Source organism: Mustela nivalis (genome assembly GCF_964662115.1).
Source record: "Mustela nivalis genome assembly, chromosome: 8".
In the NCBI taxonomy this organism is placed as follows: domain Eukaryota; kingdom Metazoa; phylum Chordata; class Mammalia; order Carnivora; family Mustelidae; genus Mustela; species Mustela nivalis.
The window spans coordinates 66631300-66651979 of record NC_139027.1 but is presented as its reverse complement, the minus strand read 5'-3'; the positions used below and the strand labels follow the sequence as shown (position 1 = coordinate 66651979).

Below are 20680 nucleotides of genomic sequence, written 5' to 3'. Positions count from 1 at the left end.
CTTCCTGCGGTGGTCATTTTACAATATATACAAATATCAAATCATTATTCTGTATACCTGAAATGAATATAGTATGTTAAATATAACTTTAAAAAAAGCTATGACTATTTTCTATAACTTATAAGATATTGTCAGTCTTTCATATAGTCACAATAACTGTTGCAATTAAAAATTTTTGAAATGAGGAGCACCTGGGTGGCTCAGTTATTAGTGTCTGCCTTCAGCCTAGGTCATGATCCCGGAGTCCTGGGATCAAGCCCCGTATCAGGCTTTCTGCTCAGCTCCCTGCCCACTCCCCCTTCTTGTGTTCCCTCTCTTGCTGTCTCTCTCTGTCAAACAAATAAAATCTTTTTTTAAAAGTTCTTGAAATTATTTATATGAAATTATGTACAATATGTATATGTACATGTTACATATAAATATTACAAATTTGTAAATTTAACGACAACATCACCAGAATGGTGATAAATACCATTATTTAGATGTGTTTTTAGTTTTGTTGGGTTTTTTGCTGATTCCCAATGAATACAATGCTACATTGTATTTCATTTCTATTCTTTTCCTTTTTTCTGTCAAGGAGACCAGAGGACTAAACCAGCCAGGGAGGATCTAGATATATGACCACAGTTGGGGCAAGGTAGCTTCTTACTCAGAGTTAAGTTAAACCAAAATGTTAGTAGTCTTTTGAAGGGTATCTCTGAAGAGTAAGTGCAAGAGTTCTGGTTAATTTATTTTCTACCTTGTTTTTTTTCTAATTATAAATTGAATATGTATTACTTTGATAATGACTATAAAACAATGACAATATATTATTTTACTAATTAGTTGGGCTTTGATAGTGCTGGCATAAATGTGAAAGTCAAGAAAAGGGTCCACACAGGTGATCAGAACATGGAAAACCTAAAACGGGGAGACGGAGGTGGAGAGATAAATACACGGCTAAGGTCTGCGGAGCCCACTGCATTCCAGGGCAGCAGACAGGAAGTTAAAAACAAGGACCTCTCCTTATGGGACCTCTCCTGAGCAACTGAAGCCGGGCAAGAGAAAGTCTAGACCTTTCAAAAGTCACATCAACAGACTTGATGGCTGCCAAGGTGTTTTTTACTGTTACGGTTTCTCCTTCATGGAATTATCTATTCATGTCATAAAACTTGATTTTGTAATTATAATGTCTGTCTATGTATTCATTCATTCCACAAACACCTATTGAGCACCTGCTATGTACTGAACACTGTTGTAACCACGGGGATGGAGCATTAAACACAACAGACAAAGCCCCAGCCAGAGAAGAATGTGAACAGTTAACAAGAAAGAAAAGGAGGGGAAGGGCATAGAACACATCTAGGAGAAGGGGACACCTCTTTCTCAAAGAGCAGGTCAGAGGAGACTTCTCTGATAAGGTGCCATTGACCGGGACCTGGATGAAGTTAGAACCTGAAACAAACAAATATCTGGATGAGAGCTTTGTCTGACTGAGAGAAGAGAAAGTAAAGAGGTCCCAGGACCTGAGACTACCGGATGTGTTGACAGAAAAGAACAAGCCCAGGGTAGCCAGAGTGGGTAAGTGAGATGTGGATGCAGAGAGACCTGGAAAGGGGGATCCCACAGGCTCTCACGGACCAAGCTATGAAGTTGGGACTGTGCTGCCAATATAAGGGAGGCCCCTGAGTTTGCAATGACAGGCATTTTAGAGGAATCACAAGTTGCTGTTTGGAGAATGGATCGGAGGCCAGAGTGAAAACTAAGAGACCCATCAGAGGTTATTGCACTAGTCTTGGGCAAAGGTGTTAGACATGTGGACTGATTGGGAGATGAAGGATCCTGTGAACAGCCTTCTGAGTCTGGAAAACTTTCCAGGCTTGAGCTGACAGGATTTGCCAATGGGTTAAAGGTGCCACATGAGAGAAAAGGAGGAATCCAGGATGACTCCTAGTTTCTCAGCTAGGGCCATCCTAAGGCCTTTGACTGCATTTTGGAACATGGTGGGAGGGGCAGGTTTGGAGGAGAAAAATCAAAAGTTCTGGTCTCTTCTGTTTGACATCAGGTATCCAAGTGAAACTGTTGAGCTGGCGGTTGAATATATTTGTTTGGAGTTCAGAGCAGAGCTCCGGATGGAAGTTTAATTTTAGTATCATCAGCGTATAGGTCCTATTTAAAGCCACAAGCCCAGATGAGATCACCAGAGAGTGAGTGCGGGTGGAGAAAAGAAAAGGCCCTTCAACAAGTGGAAGCTGGGGAGATGAGCCAGCAAAGGTCACCAAGAAAGAGTGGCCGGAGTGGTGCCAAGAGACCTAGGCAGGTTCAAGGTCATCGGAGGCTCATGAGGCAATTGTCTTAAGAATTGACTCAATCAACTATGCCAAATGCTACCAAAATGTCTTGGAAGATGAAGACAAAGAATTGATCTGCTCCGGGCTTGGTGAACACCTAAGCAAATGCCAATAGTGGGTAAAAACTATGTAAAGCAAACATCTCTCCCTGCACTGTTCTAAGGCGGCATCCACAGGCTTTAGATCTGCCTTTACATAGGTGAAAAGACCAGTGGGTTGGTAACGGAAGTTCTGCAAGTTGTTAAATCCCGAGGAGGTTGTTCTGAGGATTAAATGGATGGTAAACTAGAAGTCTGAGGGGCAGGATCTGGTTTAATGGGATCACTCGATAATGGCAGCATTAGCTATTACAGTGACCCAGGTGATTTCCATTTAATTTTAAGCTCTCATTTCAGGCTGTTGCTTAACACTGTTCCGAAGACAAGCACTAAGTTTTCTGGAAATGATTAAAAGTAATCACAACATCATAGAGCTGAAAGGGCTGTAGAGATTATTTACTCCAATCTCCTCTCTTGACAGGTAGAAAAACAGATGCAGTGAGATTAGGTGACTTTCTCCAGATCACCCACACCCACCAAATCAGGAGTGACATGGATTAGTGACAAAAAAGCTCACAGGGAGAGACGGAACGTTCCATGTCAAGGGATCTATTTCAGGTAACTGAAGCTTGTTCCTTTCAACCACCAAAACTTAATAGCAATCATTATGACCATCATTATCGCTCTCGATTGAAATTATCTACTGCTTTGATGAAAACACTTTTCCTAAACAATGGAGTTGTTTTAGTCTAAAAAATTTGAAATTCTTGAAGTCAGCTTTTCTTGTTATATTTTTTCTTTGCCGGCTGCTTTAGGCTTTGAGAAGTCCCTTTGACTTGTAAAGCAAGTGATAACTTCATATGATAGTGTTTATACAATATTGTCAAAGTGATCACTTGATACCTTCTGGAAAGACAGAAATCTAAGGAGTTAAGAACAGCAACAGGCACATAATTCTGTATCTAAGAGCATCCATAACTATAAGAATACATTTATTTATATTTTATATACATGCAGAATTGAAGATATTATTCAGGAGATTTAAGTACACAATACCGATCTGAAACTCACAGAGAAATTAATCTTAAGTGAGTCTGTACTATCTCTCCTTCAACACTTCAGAGTTTATATGGAGTTCATATATATTTAGTGATTGAAATGATTTGTATCTCTGTAGCATTTTTCCATAGAGAAACCCCAAACATCATTTTATTAAACACCTAAACACTCCCATGAGAGATAAGAATCAGATCTTACTATTCTTATTCTAGAAATGAGAAAACTCACATCCCAAAATGCTAATATGTCCAGAGGACTAATATGAACAGTAAAAAAAAGTTCCTTTCTTTCTCCTTGCCAGCCAATCTTTGAATATCATCTAGAAATCTGAATTTAGCCCTCAGCATTTTCAACGTTCCAGGAATGGACCTTGTGAGAAAATAAAGCTCACTGATTCCTGATACTCAGAAATCCATTCTCAGACATTTCCTATTACTAGTGACCACAAGCTCAGCCTCTACCTGCCTCTAAGGTCATGTGGTCTTTGTTACTACAACCACCATGAATCTATTGCATTTCACTATTAAAAGTAAATTGTCAGTCACTTACATTCTATCCAATCTTGTTATAGTAACTAAGCTGTGCATCTCTAGAAAGTGAAGTAGCAAATAACAAATCAGCAAAGCATTATTCCTTCTTTCCCTACCTAGATTTTAGTGCCTGTGAGTGACTAGAGGTATTGTTGGATGCTGGGCATGTGGAATGTCCTGGAAGAATAGGGTGGTTCAGAGGATTAAAATTAAAGTAATACACATGAGGTGCTTTTTTGCTCAAAGAATATGTTTAATAAATGTTAGTGTTTGTTACTATTAGTATTTGCAGCTTAGCTTGTAGAAATTGGGAAGAGCTAATAATTAGTTCTGGTTACCATTTATTAAATTAGATACAAATTTCATGATAAGATTACATAGGAGATTATCGTATTCCCCATTCCACAGCTAAAAAAGTGGCAGACTTGGGATTTGACCAATGTTTCTCTGATTTTACCAAGCTTGTTTGTTTGTTCATTTGTTCATTCATTCATTCACAAATACTTACTAAGCTCCTATGTACTAGGTACTGAGCTAGGCAAAGAGGTTAGCAAGACAGACCTGGACTCTGCCCTCACAGAATTTGGAGTCTAGGGAGGAGTACAGACAAGTGAAACCCAATGTCCTGATGTTGCAAGGCTCCTTCCCATTCTTGCCCTACCATTTTGAATGCAAACTCCTGCACTTCTCTTCATGCTCCTAAAATAAATTCACTATTATGCACAGATGAAGGATATTTCACTGAGGAATGCATAGAAGTAGTGTACACTTCACAAGGCTCAGAGTTTCTCTCTGAAAGTCCCCATAAACATCTTTGTCTTCATTCTACATTAATCTTTAACCTCCTCATCTAACCACCCTATTCCACCCCCAGTCTCCCAGTCTAGGGACAGGACCCTGGCCCTGGGTCTGCCCTGAAAGCTGCACTTATGGATCTCTTTTTCTTATGAAGGCTACTTAAGTCTTACATCTTAAGTGTCCAGTGAAGTTCTCCCATGAGGAGGATAGATCTTCCTTATAAGATGGCCAGAGGATTATAAGTACATTATTATTTTTCTGGTCCCATAAGTCAGCTGGGAGGTCTATTAAGATATGATCCCCTGTGTTAAAAGAGCACATAAGAGAGACCTGGAACTTGGACTTAGGGCAGCAAAGGAGGTGTCCTGGAAAAAGTGGCATCTGAAGTGTGATGGATATTATGGTTGCCCTAGATATCCATTGTTCAACTCTTGGTAACCACCCTAATGTGTGGTAGCGATTAGAGTTGGTTGAGGGGGGGTGATAGTCAGAGCTTCTCTATGAACCCCACACGCTTTGGGGGAACAGTTTCACCACTCTCAACTCAAGTCTAAAAGCCTAAATTCATCCATCCCTTTAGCCAGTTATTGGCCCCGGTGTAAGCAAGGCATAAGCTATAGTATGACTGAAAAAGATGTGGGAAAGAGGGGAGTTTGGTTGAGGAGAAGGTCTGGAAAAGAAATACTATCTTTTCTTTAACGGACATGAATAAGGAAGTGCACAAAAAATTTTTAAAGACTTTATTTTTAAGTAATTTCTGAACTTTGGACCCAAGTTCAAGAGTCACATGCTCTGCCGACTGAGCCAGCCAGGCACCCTAGGAAGTACACACACTTAGTCATTAGTGTTGGCTATCTGATCACCATGAGGACCAGCAGCCTCAGCAGGAAGGTTATGTTGCCCAGCAGAGTGAAGAGCTAAGCAGAAATTCAACCTTTCATTACCTGGTAGAGCTGCTGAACTGACCTCAGTGATGTGAGCCTCCCATGTTTAGGAAAGTTTGGCTTAAGTTTTCTGTTCCTTACAATCAGTCCCAAACTAACTGATACAGAGGTGAGAGTTGACCAACAAGTAGGCAAGTCCCTTATCTATAACTTACAAGTTCATTTAAACGCAGTTTGATTTTCAGGGAAAACACAAAATACAAGAAAACTCCTACATACACTTAATTAGCCTGATAAAGAAATTTAAAAAAAAAAAGATCACATTAAAACACACACACACATATCACACATACAACTTTCTGAACTTAAAATGATTAGGAACTACTTCATGTGACATTTAAAAAGAAAACTTCAAAACTTTGTTAGAACATTTAAAAGATGACAGTTCAAATAAGAAATAGAGACAATTCCAAGATAAAACGACAATAATATTAAAATATCTGAACCAACCAATAGAACTGTATTCGAGTTTAATTAAATTTATAAATTTAACACTATTCTGATAGAAAGCCCAATAATTATGTTCAATCCACAAAATCACTTGAGAATATATGCATAAAAATAATAATTCCATCAACAGGGAATATAGAAAAGAAAGGCAGTGAGGCTCCTGCCAATATCAGCCATTAAAAACTTCTATATAATAGAATAAGGATTAAAGAAATGTGTTAGATAGATCACAGATTAATTGAGCCAAATAAAGAGACTTAAATGGCCCAATAATTTATAGAAGCATTGGTATAGAATAAATGGAAATAAAACTATATACATGAATATATATACATACACACGCATATACTTTTAAAGTATTTTAATGTGTCACAAAATAGTATTTTTATAATATAAGGAGAGAAGGAAGGTGTGTGGCAGACACTCTTAGTTGGCTATTTCAATGGTCTTTCTCAACCTTCTTCTCTTTTTGTTGTCTTCTACTATTAAAGCAGGAAGAATTAAATTTAGCTAGATGTGACCATATGATATAGTTCTGACTAATGGGACATATGTGAAAGTTTGCTGGTTGGTTTCTGAGAAAATTTTTGTTTTCCTGATAAAAGAAACTGATGTGGTTCCCATTGCCCTTCCTTCCTGCTGCTTTGAATGCAACATTCTTCCTGCTTTAAATATAGATAAGATAGCTTGAGTTGCAGCAGCCATCTTGGAACCCTGAGGTGGTAAGCATAGGGAAAGGCAAGGAGAATTTTAGAGTCGCCAGCCCCAAATCACTGAGACACTGAAATGATGCCAAAAGCTACTATATCATTCATGGTTTGTTTCATTTTGTTTTTGAACTTTTTTTGTATCTGACGATGTCTTGACAGCTTGAAAATCTTACTGGCCGGGGAGAATGGCCCTTCCAGGGCTAGCTAATATCTCAAGACAGTAAAAAGCTTACTTATACTTCTCCTGTACACACCTACCACCCCTTTTATTTAACTCTTACACACCAACCTAATATTTCTCCAGTCCAAAAGCACCTCAGGGCCAGGTACCAGGCAACTAGAGAGACCACCCTAATAGCCCAAAACCCACCAGAATTATTCAAACTAGTCATTCGTAACCTGTTTACTCTGACCTGCCTTGTCTTGCCTACAGAAACCTCAGTAAAGGCTCCAGCCTAGGCCTTCTCTAGTGACTGCTTCTGACCAAAATCTCAAGCTTCTCCTGCGGTCCTGTGTGGTATGGCATGCCCTCTTCAAGCAGGAAATATTAGTAGTAAATTCTTTTTTCCAATGGCACAGATCTCTCTGTGCCATTACTCAGTCACTGCTGTGAACTAAATTCCCACAGGCACATTTCAGGAAAGCTACCAACCTCTGGACTTCCTATAGAGTGAGAAAACTAGACCCCTATTTGTTTAAACCACTGTTATTTGGATTTATGTTACTTGCAGTCACATAATCATAACTGGCCCAAGAAATATTTGATAAGAGGTATAGAAATTAGTGATAACAGTTTTAAAAATAGCTAAGACTTGACATAATTAGCTAGATAAATGAATTAATTTTTTTATTATGAGAAAAGAACAGAACATTGACTAAAAGACTTAGCGGATCTGTGGAAAAGAACATTTTTCCGCCTGAAACTTCGTAAAGAGTTATAAGGAAAGTAAGTGATGCATGGGGAGGCTTGGCTGGCTCAGTCGGTTGAGCGTCTGCCTTCAGCTCAGGTTGTGATCCCAGGGTCCTGGGATCGAGCTCACATGGGGCTTCTTGCACAGCTGGGAGACTGCTTCTTCCTCTGCCTGCTCTGTCTGCAGCTCTCCCTATTCATGCTCTTACTCTGATAGAGAAATAACAAATAAATAAAGAAGCTCAAATCTTAAAAAAGAAAGTGACATATATAAATTTTAAACTTCTGTACAAGGAAAAACAGGAAAAATGTAAGAAAAGATATAGAATATGAAAAATATATATCATTCGTGATAGCATATAAGATCATATAAAATATAAAAGGATCCTATTCAAATTCATGATATTTCTTTACTCTGATACAGAAATGGATGAAGCATATGAACAAGCAATTCCCTCAAGGAGAAATAGAACTAGTAAAGAAAGGCCTGAGAAAATGTTCACCCTTGGTAGTCATCAAAGAAATGCAAATTAAAGCAACCTTGAAATGTTACTTGACACCTACTAAATTAGCATTTTTAAAAAATGGTTGGGCTGGCAAGTTGCTGGTGATATGGGTGTTCCTTTCAGATGGTGCTACAAATTGGTATCAGCTTTGAGAAAGCATCATGGCAAGTAAGGAGAGACACTCGTGCCTTTTAACCAGGTGATTCCAGTGTTTGCAGTTAGACCTAAGGAGACTTACTCAACAGAAGCGGAGAGACACCCTCAGCACTGTTCTTCAGAATCAATTCAATTCAATTCAATTCACATCTATTTTATAAATTCCACCTGCCAAGCAGAGGCAATAGGGAATTGGAAATTAATAAGACACTGTGTCTGACCTCAGGCGGCTCACAGTCTGGCAGAGCAGTCAGGGAGGTAAACAAGTAACACGACAAAATTGTGCAAGGAGTCCAGCCAAAAAAAAAAAAAAAAGCAACACAGATGAAGTCAGAGGAGCTAGATTTTTATGACAGGCTTACCTAAGGGGGACAAGGTGAAACTGTAGGCAAAAAGGGACAGAGAGTTAAAATAGGGACAATGAGTCATCCAGCACTATCAGAATAGAGATTCCAAGAGAAAGTTTGTGGAAAAACCAAGATTTGTGGCAGAGTGCAGACCTTGTTTGACCTTGTTTGACATCTGTAATAGTAAAATGTGGAACATTCTTAAATCGTCAGCATTGGAAAGATCTCTTCATGAATTATGACACAAAGCAGACCATCATCCCACCATAAGAATGAAAATTATGAGTAAGTATATAAGACACTTAAAAACACTTACAATATGCAGGCAGGATACCTGCGGAGAGAGCAGCTGCTGGCCTTGACAACGCTGAGCATTGGGCCAAAACCCACCTTGGCCCTTTTTATCCCCCTCAAATTTAAAAAATCAAAATGTAATTCACATGCTGTGAAATTCACCCATTTGAATATACGATTCAATGCTTTAACATATTCACAAAGTTGTGCAACAATCACCACTATTTAGTTCCAGGACACTTTCATCACTTGAAAAAGAAACTGTATTCTTCCTGGTCTTGAGCAACCAAAAATCTACCTTCTGTGTCTGTAGACTTGCCTCTTCTCCACCTTGCCCTGAGAGAAGCCGCCCAAATTATTGCTGCCCTCCCCAAGTTGGGGTAAAGAGGGGCAACAGCTGGTCAATGTTCCGACCCCAGTGTGGATACTGGGCCCTCCCCCAAGTACAGCTGCCTCAAAGCCAGTAACCACCACCAATTAAAGGTTCAGACATAGCACAAGGGAAGTCTAGAGACTCCATAGCTAGGCCTTCCCTGAGGTGAGCACCCCCTCAGCTCCCTCCCTCAGTGTGTCTGGGGAGGAAGTATACCTTCTGGTGGAGCATTTTCATTTTCCACTAAGACATTTGTAGGAGACATGGAGAGTGTGGTGGCTTGGTCTCTGGCTGCCGTCCCCGAATTCATTACCTCTCTTCCTCGCCAGCCTTCTCTTCTGCCAGACGCCATTTTGTTCCCTTCCCAGGGACACTGAGTGCAAAAACTGTGGCTCTCTGTGGAAATGATCACAGATGTGTTAGCTTGCAATTTGGGCTTGCTGCTTTCCTGACTGGTTAAGGAGGACACTGCACACATGATGGTGAAGCCTGACCTTCCCTGTTTTATGCACTATGACATACTCTCTTTGGTGGTCTCAGGGGTTAGAAGACCTTATCACACTCCTGACAAGCAAACTACAGCAATAATTCATCATCCCATCTCTCCCCCAACCCCCCAGTACAGCATGAGGCAAAGATGGGGATGAACCACGACACTGTTAAAAGCACAGACGCAGAGGTAGCTCAGCAGTGTGTTAGAGGGAGCTCAGACAGGAGTCAGGATACGAGGGTTTGGGTTTATTCTCTCTGTTCTCAGTTCCTTCATCAATAAGGTGAGAGGGGGAATAGAATGAGGCTCCAGCAGTTCTGCTAGATTAAAATTCCTGAGTTTCTGTGAATTAGTAAGGTGACTAATTTAGGGACCCACCTGGTCTCAGGGACCTTGTAAGAGAGAAGAGAAGAGGAAAGAGGAGGGGAAACCCAGAAAGGAAGGAATTTAGGGGAAAGGAAGGGGAGGTTCAGGAGATAATGGGAAGGAAGAGGACCAAAGGAGATGGGAGAGACCGAGGGAAAGAAGGGGAGGGGAGAGGTGGGAACAAAAGGAGGGAAGGAAGGGAGCAGAGGGGATGAGAGGAGAAAGCGAAGGAGGGAGGCGACAGGAGATGAGGCAGTGGATGGACCAGAGGAGAGAGGACAGGAGTGAAAGAGCAGGAAGGCGTGGTGGACCGGGGGGAGGAATGGCAAACTAACAGACTTCACTGGAAAGAAGACAGGAAGAAGGGAGCTAACATTTCCCCATGTCCTACTAAATATCAGTTCTCCACCTTCATGGTCAGTACCAATACTGCTCTCTCACCAGTGAGGACCTGAAATTTCAGATTCTTCAGGCCTCTCTCCTGCATGCTGAGTGAGTGATACCCCTTTGCCCCAAGGGATTCTGGTGCCGTGAGACTTCACAACAAGCTGGATTAAGTACTGTGCCCCAAATCTTCACTGAATCAGTCTTGGTGCTGAAGTTCAGACTCGGGCCTATCCAGTTCTGAGACCTGTGTTCTTTCCAGTTTCGTAGGCTGAGAAAAGAAATGCAAAGAGACGTGAGGAAAGGTTTCAGAGTGGAACACCTTTCCATGCATGTAATAAAAAATGGGCTAAGAAATGGTCTCAGTGAAATCCATTCCAAAAAAAAAAAAAAAAAAAAGGCAGAAGGAAAACGTAGGCTGTGTTAAGTAAACCTATTCAATTCAAGGGAATAGATTTAAGATAAAGTCTCAGAGGCGTTCCCAGGGCAATAGACCTTTTCCATAATTAACCCACCTCCCTCTGGACTGGCAGCAGTAAGAATTGCTAGATTTAACAGTAACAGTTTTTATTCTCTAGCATATTCACAATCTTTAAAGCACCTTCACATTCTTTATTCCTTTTGACCTTTCACATAATAATAACAAGAGCTCAAATAAAGATTTTGGAATAAGACTTCAGCTTGATTGCCACCCCGGCCTTATGAGCTGTATGACCTTGGCATGATTAATTAACCACTCTGAGCCTCAACTGTCTCTATCTCATAAGATGGGGATAATAAAAGTGCCTACCTCATAGGGTTGTGGTGAGGATTCAAATTGGTAATGTACGTCAGTGTTGTCCAACATGTACTAAGCGCTAAAGAAATGCTAATTAGCATCATATATATTTGTCTCCAAAATTATATGACATTTGAAAATAAGCAGAAAAGATTACTGGCCTTCTGTCAGTGTAGTCTTGAGATTAATTTTCTATTGACTTTATAACTCTGAAGGTATAGGGGCTAATGAAAAATTTTTTCTCATGAAAATGCAAATAATTTTTGTCCAATAGAGTAGATAATCATAAAGATCACAGTTTATTGTCCTATTGGACATTTATTAGTTTTGTATCTAAACTGACCATCTTTTACTTTTTGTATTAAATAGTGTATACACACACATACACGCACATCTTCAATGCTCTTTTGAGCATTGACCAGTTTTAACATCTTAATGTCCCCCTCAATAAATAAAAGCTTTGCCATGTATTATTATATTTGCCTGAGAGATAGGATTTTATCCTTCTGAAAATTATGCTTTACCCTATGAGACAGCTCCTACAGGGAAGCCTGTCCCCCTTTCCTTGGGAGCCTCTGAAAATCAAAGTGATCTTTTACTTGCCTGGAGTTAGGAACAGAATTTGGTTTTCTCAAATTCCAGTCCCAGTACTTTTTGGCTCCATCATATGCTTTTGCCTAAATGATATACAAAAAGAGAATAATAACAATAAAGAATATAATACAAAAGAATCTGAGGCTTCAGCAGTTTCCGGGCTGTCTTCACAGACATCTCTCCATCAAAGAGGGATGTGAGAAGCCCCATGTGAAGCTGCTTTCTAAATGTTCTGCTTTTCTGCCTGTTTTTCGAACCCAAAGAGGAAAAAGGGACAGTCTTTAAAGACAGCAACGGCCTAAAAAAAGGAATGAGGTGGGGAATCTGATCATTCACTAACCTAGTTAAAGGGAAACTGAAACTATTCTATGCAAAATAAATTTAATCTATATTGATGAGGTACAGGGAGATGGGGGTTGAATCTATCTTGGAACTGGAGCCAACTTGGCATCTCAGAAGAATTTATATTCTCTTTTCTCAGCAGGAGAGGAACACAAGCCTTCAAATTTAGAAGAGCAATTAAGAGTGAACCCTGTGTCAAGGGGCTGCACTCTCTCTCTGGGCTCTAGACAGAGAACATACCTCAGCCTAGCGTGTGGTTCTCAGCATCCAGGGGCCCCAGCTGTTCTGGAAGCAGAAGCAGTGAGCAGAGCTGAGCAGTGGGAAGGTGAAAGTGGAACCAGGGTTAATTTAAGACAAGTAGTGCCTGAATTAAGGGCAAGGAGCCGCTTTTACATGTATTAGAACTGCAGATATTTTAAAACAGTAGAAATGAAAATTGCGTTTTGTATTTTTAAAAAATTCCACTGACTTTGTAGTTTGGCACAGTTGGCTCTCATTTGTGCAATACTTTCATCTCTACATTTCCCTAGATTTCCTCCGACCTCGCTAGCTGCTCCTTCTCACTTTCCTTTCCTGACTGCTCATCCTTGATTCCTCAATGTCATTTCACACAAGAGTCATTCCATTCATTCCTTGGCCCTATCTTTCTCCCCATTACCTGGCTAAATGTCAGTCATATGCTGATGTTTCCTAAATTTTATCTAGAGCCTCAACCTCTTGTCTGAACTTGGAACGAATATATCCAGCTGCATATGTAAAATCTTCACTTGGATGCCAATGATGCCAATGATCGACTTAAACTTAATATGTTTAGAACAGAGTTTTTTATTCTATTCCTTATACTCTACATGTTTTACACCCAAAGAACAAATTCTGGGTGAGGGCCTTTGTACATGCCGTTCCCTGGGTCTAGAACCCTCTTCTGCTAGTCATTTGCTGGAGAGCTTTTTGTTGTCACTCAGATCTCAACTCAAACATCACTTCTTTTGTGGAGCTGTCCCCACCTCTGCCCCTTGAAAGTAGCCCCCCTTTTGCCAGCACCACCAACAGTCTTTCTGGTGGTCATGAAGATAACCAGCAATGGCCCCATAGCCTCACATTTCTTACTACATGGAATTCTGTTACCTAAGGGTTTGTTTGTTTCTTCTTACTCCCACCCCCCTCCCAACCCAACAGCTCTGCCCCTGCCCCACCCTGACAGGAAATGAGCCTGGGGAGAGCTGGGACTCATCTGTCTTAGTCACTGCTGTTCCACTAACATCTAGGCCCTTAACAAATTGTTACTGAATGCATATATGCAGGAACAAGTGCCTCTCTGGGGATCTGTTTTCCCATAAAACCAGAGGGTAAGTATCACAGAAAGCCTGCATAATAACTGGGAAGGAGGAAGATACCAGTTCAGGCATGACCTTGAATTTCTAAATTGATTCGAGGATAGTAAATGCCGTAGGGACAGTAAGGCAGGCAGAAGATGTTGGGGGTATAGTAAGCAAATAGGAAAACATAAGGAATTAAATTTTCCTTAAATGTTCAGAAAACCTTTGAGAGACAAACATAATCATTTTATTTTTGTTTTCCTGAGTAAAGATATTAGGGAGAAAATTATCATCTATCGTATTATCGCCATCATGCCATAAAATAAAGTCCATTTAACTTCCAAAAAGGAGAAAAGACATAAATAACCTTCACTATTTTTTTTTTAAGATTTTATTTATTTGAGAAAGAGAGCATGGGGGCCAGAGGGAGAGGAAGAAGCAAACTCCCTGCTGAGAAGGGAGCTAGACAAAGACTCAAGACTCCATCCTAGGACTTTGTGATCAGGACCCAAGCTGGAGGCAGACGTTTTACTTACTGAGGCACCCAGGCGCCCCAACCTTCACTGCTTTTTAAATTGAATAAACTTATTTTTATGAAAACTACATATCGGCTTCATTTCCTCCTTTGCCCCGTTTATGGACTTCATGTCTCTCACTGCGCCGTCATCTTTCAGAAATGTCATCCCTGACACATGCGGGATCGTAGTCCAAGATCAACAAGCAATCATCGGTAAGTCTCCTAAATCTACTTCCTCCCATGTCATTGGCTGGTTGAAACTCTCTAATAAATGTTCTCTACTAGGGTATTATAGTGTGTGTGCAACCTAAGAAACCTAACACTGAAATGTTAATTAGAAGTTTCCCCATACATTAACCAATAATGAGGCCAGACATACCAAAACGAAAAAACAAAAACCCACATAAGATATCTGAAGTAAAGAAACGAACCTGTATGCGTGTGTACACATGGGTACATGTATGAGTGTGCATGTGTGCGTGTAATGCATTAAGAAGATAATGCTGGATTGACACAGCTTCCCTCTGTAAGGAAAGTTAGTAGGAGCTTCTGAAACTAATAACCACAACATTCATGATCACAGTCATGTTACACAGAGCACAAAGGAGAATTCCCTTTCACTTTACTGTAAATGCTTTTAAAGACGAATGTCTTTTTAAAGAATAAGATGAAAAGGCACCCATAATAGAGACAACTGGGAAAAAAAGTGTTTAGTCTACTGAGGAAACTAAGAAACAAAACCAAGTGAGGCAGATGATATCAAGCATTATTTACATTTGCTGCTGAACCAAACTATTTAGGAGTAACGCCTACGTGAGAAGGAGAATATATTTTGCAAATGGAAATGTGAATAATTACCTTAGATGACCTACTTCATTATGAAAAGAGGAAACTCTGCTTGCAGAAAACATGCAGAATACAAAGGACAGTGAGTGGAAATGTCGTAACAGGAGAAGAAGAAAGATTGTGGGCTGAGGGGCATTAGCCAGCTGGAATCCGAAAGAAGTGGGGGCAGCTGGGACATGTGTCACTGTCCATTAGATGCCATTTTAAGAAATTAATTCGGGATTCAGGAGGAGCATCGGGTGACTGTAGTCCTACATAAGAAGCAAATAACAATAAGGACTAAGTGTTCTAAGCATTTCACTGACCCACAGGCTTCTGGAAGGTAATGAACAGGGACACTCTCTGGCTCACTAGATAAACAATAATAAGAGAATCATAATAGTTCCAATTTGGAACCCTCCCTCTGCAGGTGGCAGCTGCATGATCCACTCAAGTCAAAAAGTAAGAAAACTCAATTAGCAGCTCTCCGCCCTCCAGCCCCGCCCCCTCTGATGAGGGGAAGGAGTAGAGTGTTCTCCCACAGGCTCCCTAAGCTGGGGGCGGGGGGAGCGCGTTTTTTTGAGCTTCTGAACAGCAGTCAGGATACGAGGCTGTTCAGTAGACTGGCCCTGCGAACCACAGTTCCCCTGAAGAGCTTTGGTGGAAAATGATACGAGTGGATAGATCTGAATTCCCAGCAAAACCAAAGCTACGCTCCCTATTACTTTCTAGTAGAAATTGTCATATTTTAAAGAAACACTATGTGTGATTTCAAATCAGATTCAAAATCTTACCTTTCGATTCAGCAAGCAGTCAGCAGGCCTTTTCCTGGTACTCAGGGCAAGCAAAGGTAGTGGGTACCAACTTTCCTGACCTGAGAACAGCTTCCCAGCACAGTCCTCCTGGAAACATCTTGAAAACAAAGTGGCTCCCAGACACTGTCCAATCCCTCCCCCGCTGGGCTCTGGCAGTCAGAGCCCACTGTGGGCTTCACTCCTGCATACTCCTGGAAATGCATACACAAGCAGAGGAAAGTAGGTCCAGTGACCCTGGTTTACTTGAATTTTAGTTGAAAGTTTGCAAAGAGTGCTGACATTTTTGCTTCAACATTCGTCTCAACTGAATTTAGTTTAATCTTTCCCTCCTGGGGAAAGTCTTTGTGAACAGGTGGGTCCAGCAGGTGAGAGGAGTTGGCCGATGGGATCTAGGCTGTCTGTTCCAGCAGCCAGCCGTGTGTCTTTCCGACGTGCTGCATCACCCTTCTCTGACCTGTCTTTTTCTTAGCCAGATGATCAGAGAGTATTGATGATTTTTAAGGTCTTTTTGAGTTCCAGAATAATATCGTTTGGTGTTTATAACTCTGTGCAATTGAACAGAAGTTTTGAAGAAGTTTGCCCAAGAATAAACTGGTAACCTCATTGCATTGTTGCAATGACCAAGATAACTAACTGGATTTTAAAAATTTCAGCAACTATAACCACTTACTGGCTTGATCATGTTTTGCGTAAAACTTATGACTGTGCTTTTGAAAGAGTTACAATAACTTTTTAGAAAATAAGAATAACCATGTTTGATCAGTTGGTCTCCACCACATCATCTGACCTTGGGTATGGACATGAGACACACAGCTCACAGGGTTGTTTTCTCTCCTCCACTCATGTCAATAGCTCAACCTTTTGCTGCATCCTGGATGCTTCTCGCTGTATTTTACAACTCTCCTTTCTCTGTCCATTCCCTAAATGTTACTTCCTTAACACTCCTTCTCAGGACTTTTCCTCTCTCATTTTATTCGCTCTTTGGATGATCTCACCCTCCACCCAGGACAGTGTGCAATAAACGTTCAGGTTTGTGCTGTTTGCTGATTTCTGCGGTGTAAATACTCTCATCACTGCTGATTTCAGGCTACCAGTCGTGGAGTTGGAAACTGATGCACAAAATTGGCCCTTCCAGCTGTGAGAGCCAGCCTCCAGCGCCTACCACCCCCATCACTTCCACTACCGCCCACATCTGAAATCTCCCTCTCTCTGTGTGTGTGTCTCTCCCACTTCTGAGTTTGTTTCACATTTCAAATCTCCTTGAATGTCACATCTTCTCAACATCAGGAGCAGAAGGGACAGGCAATCTTCCTATAAACCTTTTCCTCGATTCCCAGTTTATCAAAAGAACCCTGGATAGGAGTGAATGACGCAGGCTAGGGAAAATGTGCTAACCTTGCAGCTTTAGAACAATGCAATAAAACCACACGCAGGTACATGGGGAGAGAGGTTTTCCCAGCAGAGAATGGATGTTCTAGCTCAACCATCCTGTGAAGTAGTTTCTCTGGGCACAAGAAATAAAAGGCAGGGAATGCTTTGAACCAGAGTAGAGAAAGATCTCGTGCCTAAGACCCGCTGAGTCTGGATCTGAGATACAGCGAAGCCTCGAGTTGTTCTATGAGAAGAGGAATTGCTGTTGTCACATGCAGGCGGTGAATGATGACACCGCCTTTCTGATCTAGCCACAGCGTGAAGGCTGACGAGGAGAGGCCCAAAGGGACCCAATTTCTGAAGATGCCAGACTGAGGCAGCCATTCTGGACGTGGTTAGTCTGGAGAGGGCACATCCCGTTTTCAAGGCTGGAATGGGGCCCGCAGGGAGCAGTCACATGGGCGTCAGCTGGTCCCGCAGAGCAGGGATCTCAGAAGGGCTTGAACAGTAGCAGCAGTGGCAAAGCAGCAAGATTAGAAGGTTAGAGGGGAAGGACCCCAGGGACTTGTTCTGTAGCTCAACTGCGAGGCGCTCTGCGACGCTGAGAAATAACAGATAGGACACTGTGACGGGAGCTGGTTTCCAGCAAGCAGCTCTGGGCCAGGCTCTAGGCTGCAAGAATTTAGGCATATGAAGGAAGAATAAGTTTATGTAATTATCACAGGCTAATTGGGCCAGGGTATTCCCCCGGATGACATTTATTCCCATTGAATTAGACCAGTTACTTCAATGCCTAAGCCGGAAAATGAGGAGTCCTTTGGTATTATTCTTGACCTACCCCACACATATTCAGTCACCAAGTTGGATCATTTCTGTCGCCCCACATTGACTTGAATCCATCTTTGCTCTCCATGCTTGCAGTCATTCCTTCAAGCCCAGGCCCTCCTCCTTTCTCACGTGGGCTTCTCTGACAGCCGCTCCAACTTGCCTCTCTAACGTCTTTCTTGCTCGCTTCCATCCATCCGCTCACCATGTTTTTGCAGAGTGATGTTCCAAAACAAAAAACAAAACAAAACAAAACCCCAACCATACAAAATATCTGTTCAAGTCACTCCCACTGCATTCTATTGGCAAGAAGTCACAAAGCCAGCCCAGGGTCAGAGAATGGAGAAATGCACAATGCCTTCCAGTGGAAAAAGCTGCAAAGTCAAACTGCAAGTGGTATGGATACCCAGAGTGGTGGAGGAGTGATACACGGGAGTAATCCTGGACACCCCCATAATGTGGTAGTGGGTGGTCATGAAGGGCGCTAGCTAACATTCACTGAGTGCCTAACACATACCTTGCTCTGAGAGCTATCTCAAGGAAAAGACAAATCTTGCAATGTGTTTAAGGTTATTCATTAAAATCACCTTTTATTTTATTTACAGGGGAATTGCAACTTCATTATGAGATGATACAGAATATGTATAAATTTTAACCTACATTTTATGGTATGGAAATACAGTAATCCCAATTTTTTGTTTGTTTGTTTAATACTAAAACAAACATGGTTACTTATCTAATGCTTTGCATTCTCAAAAGCACTTGGGTCAATAACTTCTCATTCATAAAACAACTGAATTGTATCAAAATTCCTCATTCATTATTATATTCTTGTCCTAATAATAAGCAAACCACTTTGAGCAAGAATGATTTGAAAACACAGTTGCATTGTTTAAACAACTTATTCCACAAGGATTAAATCAAAACAAAATATTTTTCACTTAATGGAACCTTCAATTTATTAATCCCCTGCCTTAGACTGGACTAATTATGGCTTTCAGGACTTTCTGGATATTTTCTCCCCTACTTTCATCAGCTAAATATGGGCAAAGAAAACCCAGACTAGAAAAGGATACAAAATATACAAAATTTATATGTATCCCACAATTACAAGTATTCACAAAGAAAATAGAAAACTAGTGCTCATCAGACTTTAAAAGCATTTTCTCATTCTTCCAAGTTTAACAATAATAAATAAATAATTTTAATAAGTAAACTGTAGCCTCTGGTGTCAACTTTATAAAATTATTAATTTTATAATTAATATTAAAACATTTAATTTATATATTAATTTTAGTATATATAATTAATATGGTGACATTAATAATAAATTTACAGTGAATTATATTGATTATATTCATCTATTAATGTATTAATAGTATATTGATTATATTATATTAATTTTATATTAAATGTATATAAATACATGCTAATTATATTCTATTAATACAATTATATTATATATTAGCTTTCTTCCCAATAGGTACTTTACGTTATTTCATTTAGTTTTCATAGTAACTCTAGAAAGAAGTTGTTATTTTAATTAATTGCTTAGTTTACAGTTGAGGTCATGGAAGTTTGGTATGGTAAAATATACAGCTCGATGCCACACAGCTACTAAATGATAGGGCCAGGTCTTAAATATATATAGCTTGACTCCAAGGTCATTCTTGGACAAAATGCTAAATTGGTACTGCTCTCTCCTTTATTTTCCACATCTAAAAGATTCACCAATTCTACTTGTTTTCCATTTACTGACCTAACTCCTTCTATCCAACGCCACTGGCCCTGACTTTGCTCACGAGATCATAAATTCTTTTTTTTTTTTAATGGAAATTTTTAATTTTTAAATTAAACCTTTCTGTTTAAGGTCTTATTTATTTATTTATTTATTCTTAAATTTATTTTCAGTGTAACAGTATTCATTGTTTTTGCACCACACCCAGTGCTCTATGCAATACGTGCCCTCTCCAATACCCACGACCTGGTTCCCCCAATCTCCCACGCCCCCCCCCTTCAAAATCCTCAGATTGTTTTTCAGAGTCCATTGTCTCTCATGGTTTACCTCCCCTTCCAATTTTTTCTTGCCTAGATTAACCCTTTAGCTTCCTGATTAGTCTCCTTATTTCTAGTCCTGCAGCTACAGCACAAAACCAGTAACTTTCCTCTGTTATTTAAAACACTTAAAGAAATAACACACAAATGAAAACTGCAGCGAGATTCCTCACTCCATTAGCTTGGCCTGCCATAACCAGACACCACAGATGAGATGGCTTAAACAGCAGATATTTATTTTCCCACAGTTCTGGAGTCTGGAAGTTCAAGATCACGGTGCGAGTGGGATTTATTTCTGATGAGGACTCTCTTCCTCGCTTGCAGATACCTGCCCTTCTGACAGTCTTCACATGGCCTTTCCTCCTTGTGTGCACAGAGAGAGAGAGAGAGCTCTCTGGTGTCTCTTCCCCTTTTTATATGGATACCAGTCCTATCAGATTAGGGTCCCCCTTTTATGACCTCATTAAACTTTAACTCCAAATATAGTCACATTGAAGATTAAGGCTTCAACACACGCTTTTGGCGGGATGGTGGGGGAGGGGGGCGCACAACTCAAT

The 20680-nt window shown here is 40.6% G+C and overlaps 1 long non-coding RNA gene across 1 annotated transcript; it reads left to right on the top strand.

Moving 5' to 3' along the window:
- The first annotated feature begins 1283 nt into the window (after positions 1-1283).
- On the top strand, positions 1284-14318 carry LOC309870969. The gene is made up of 3 exons (XR_014314904.1): positions 1284-1560; positions 2850-2986; positions 14104-14318. It is a non-coding gene; the product is annotated as an uncharacterized lncRNA (long non-coding RNA).
- The last annotated feature ends 6362 nt before the right edge of the window (positions 14319-20680 follow it).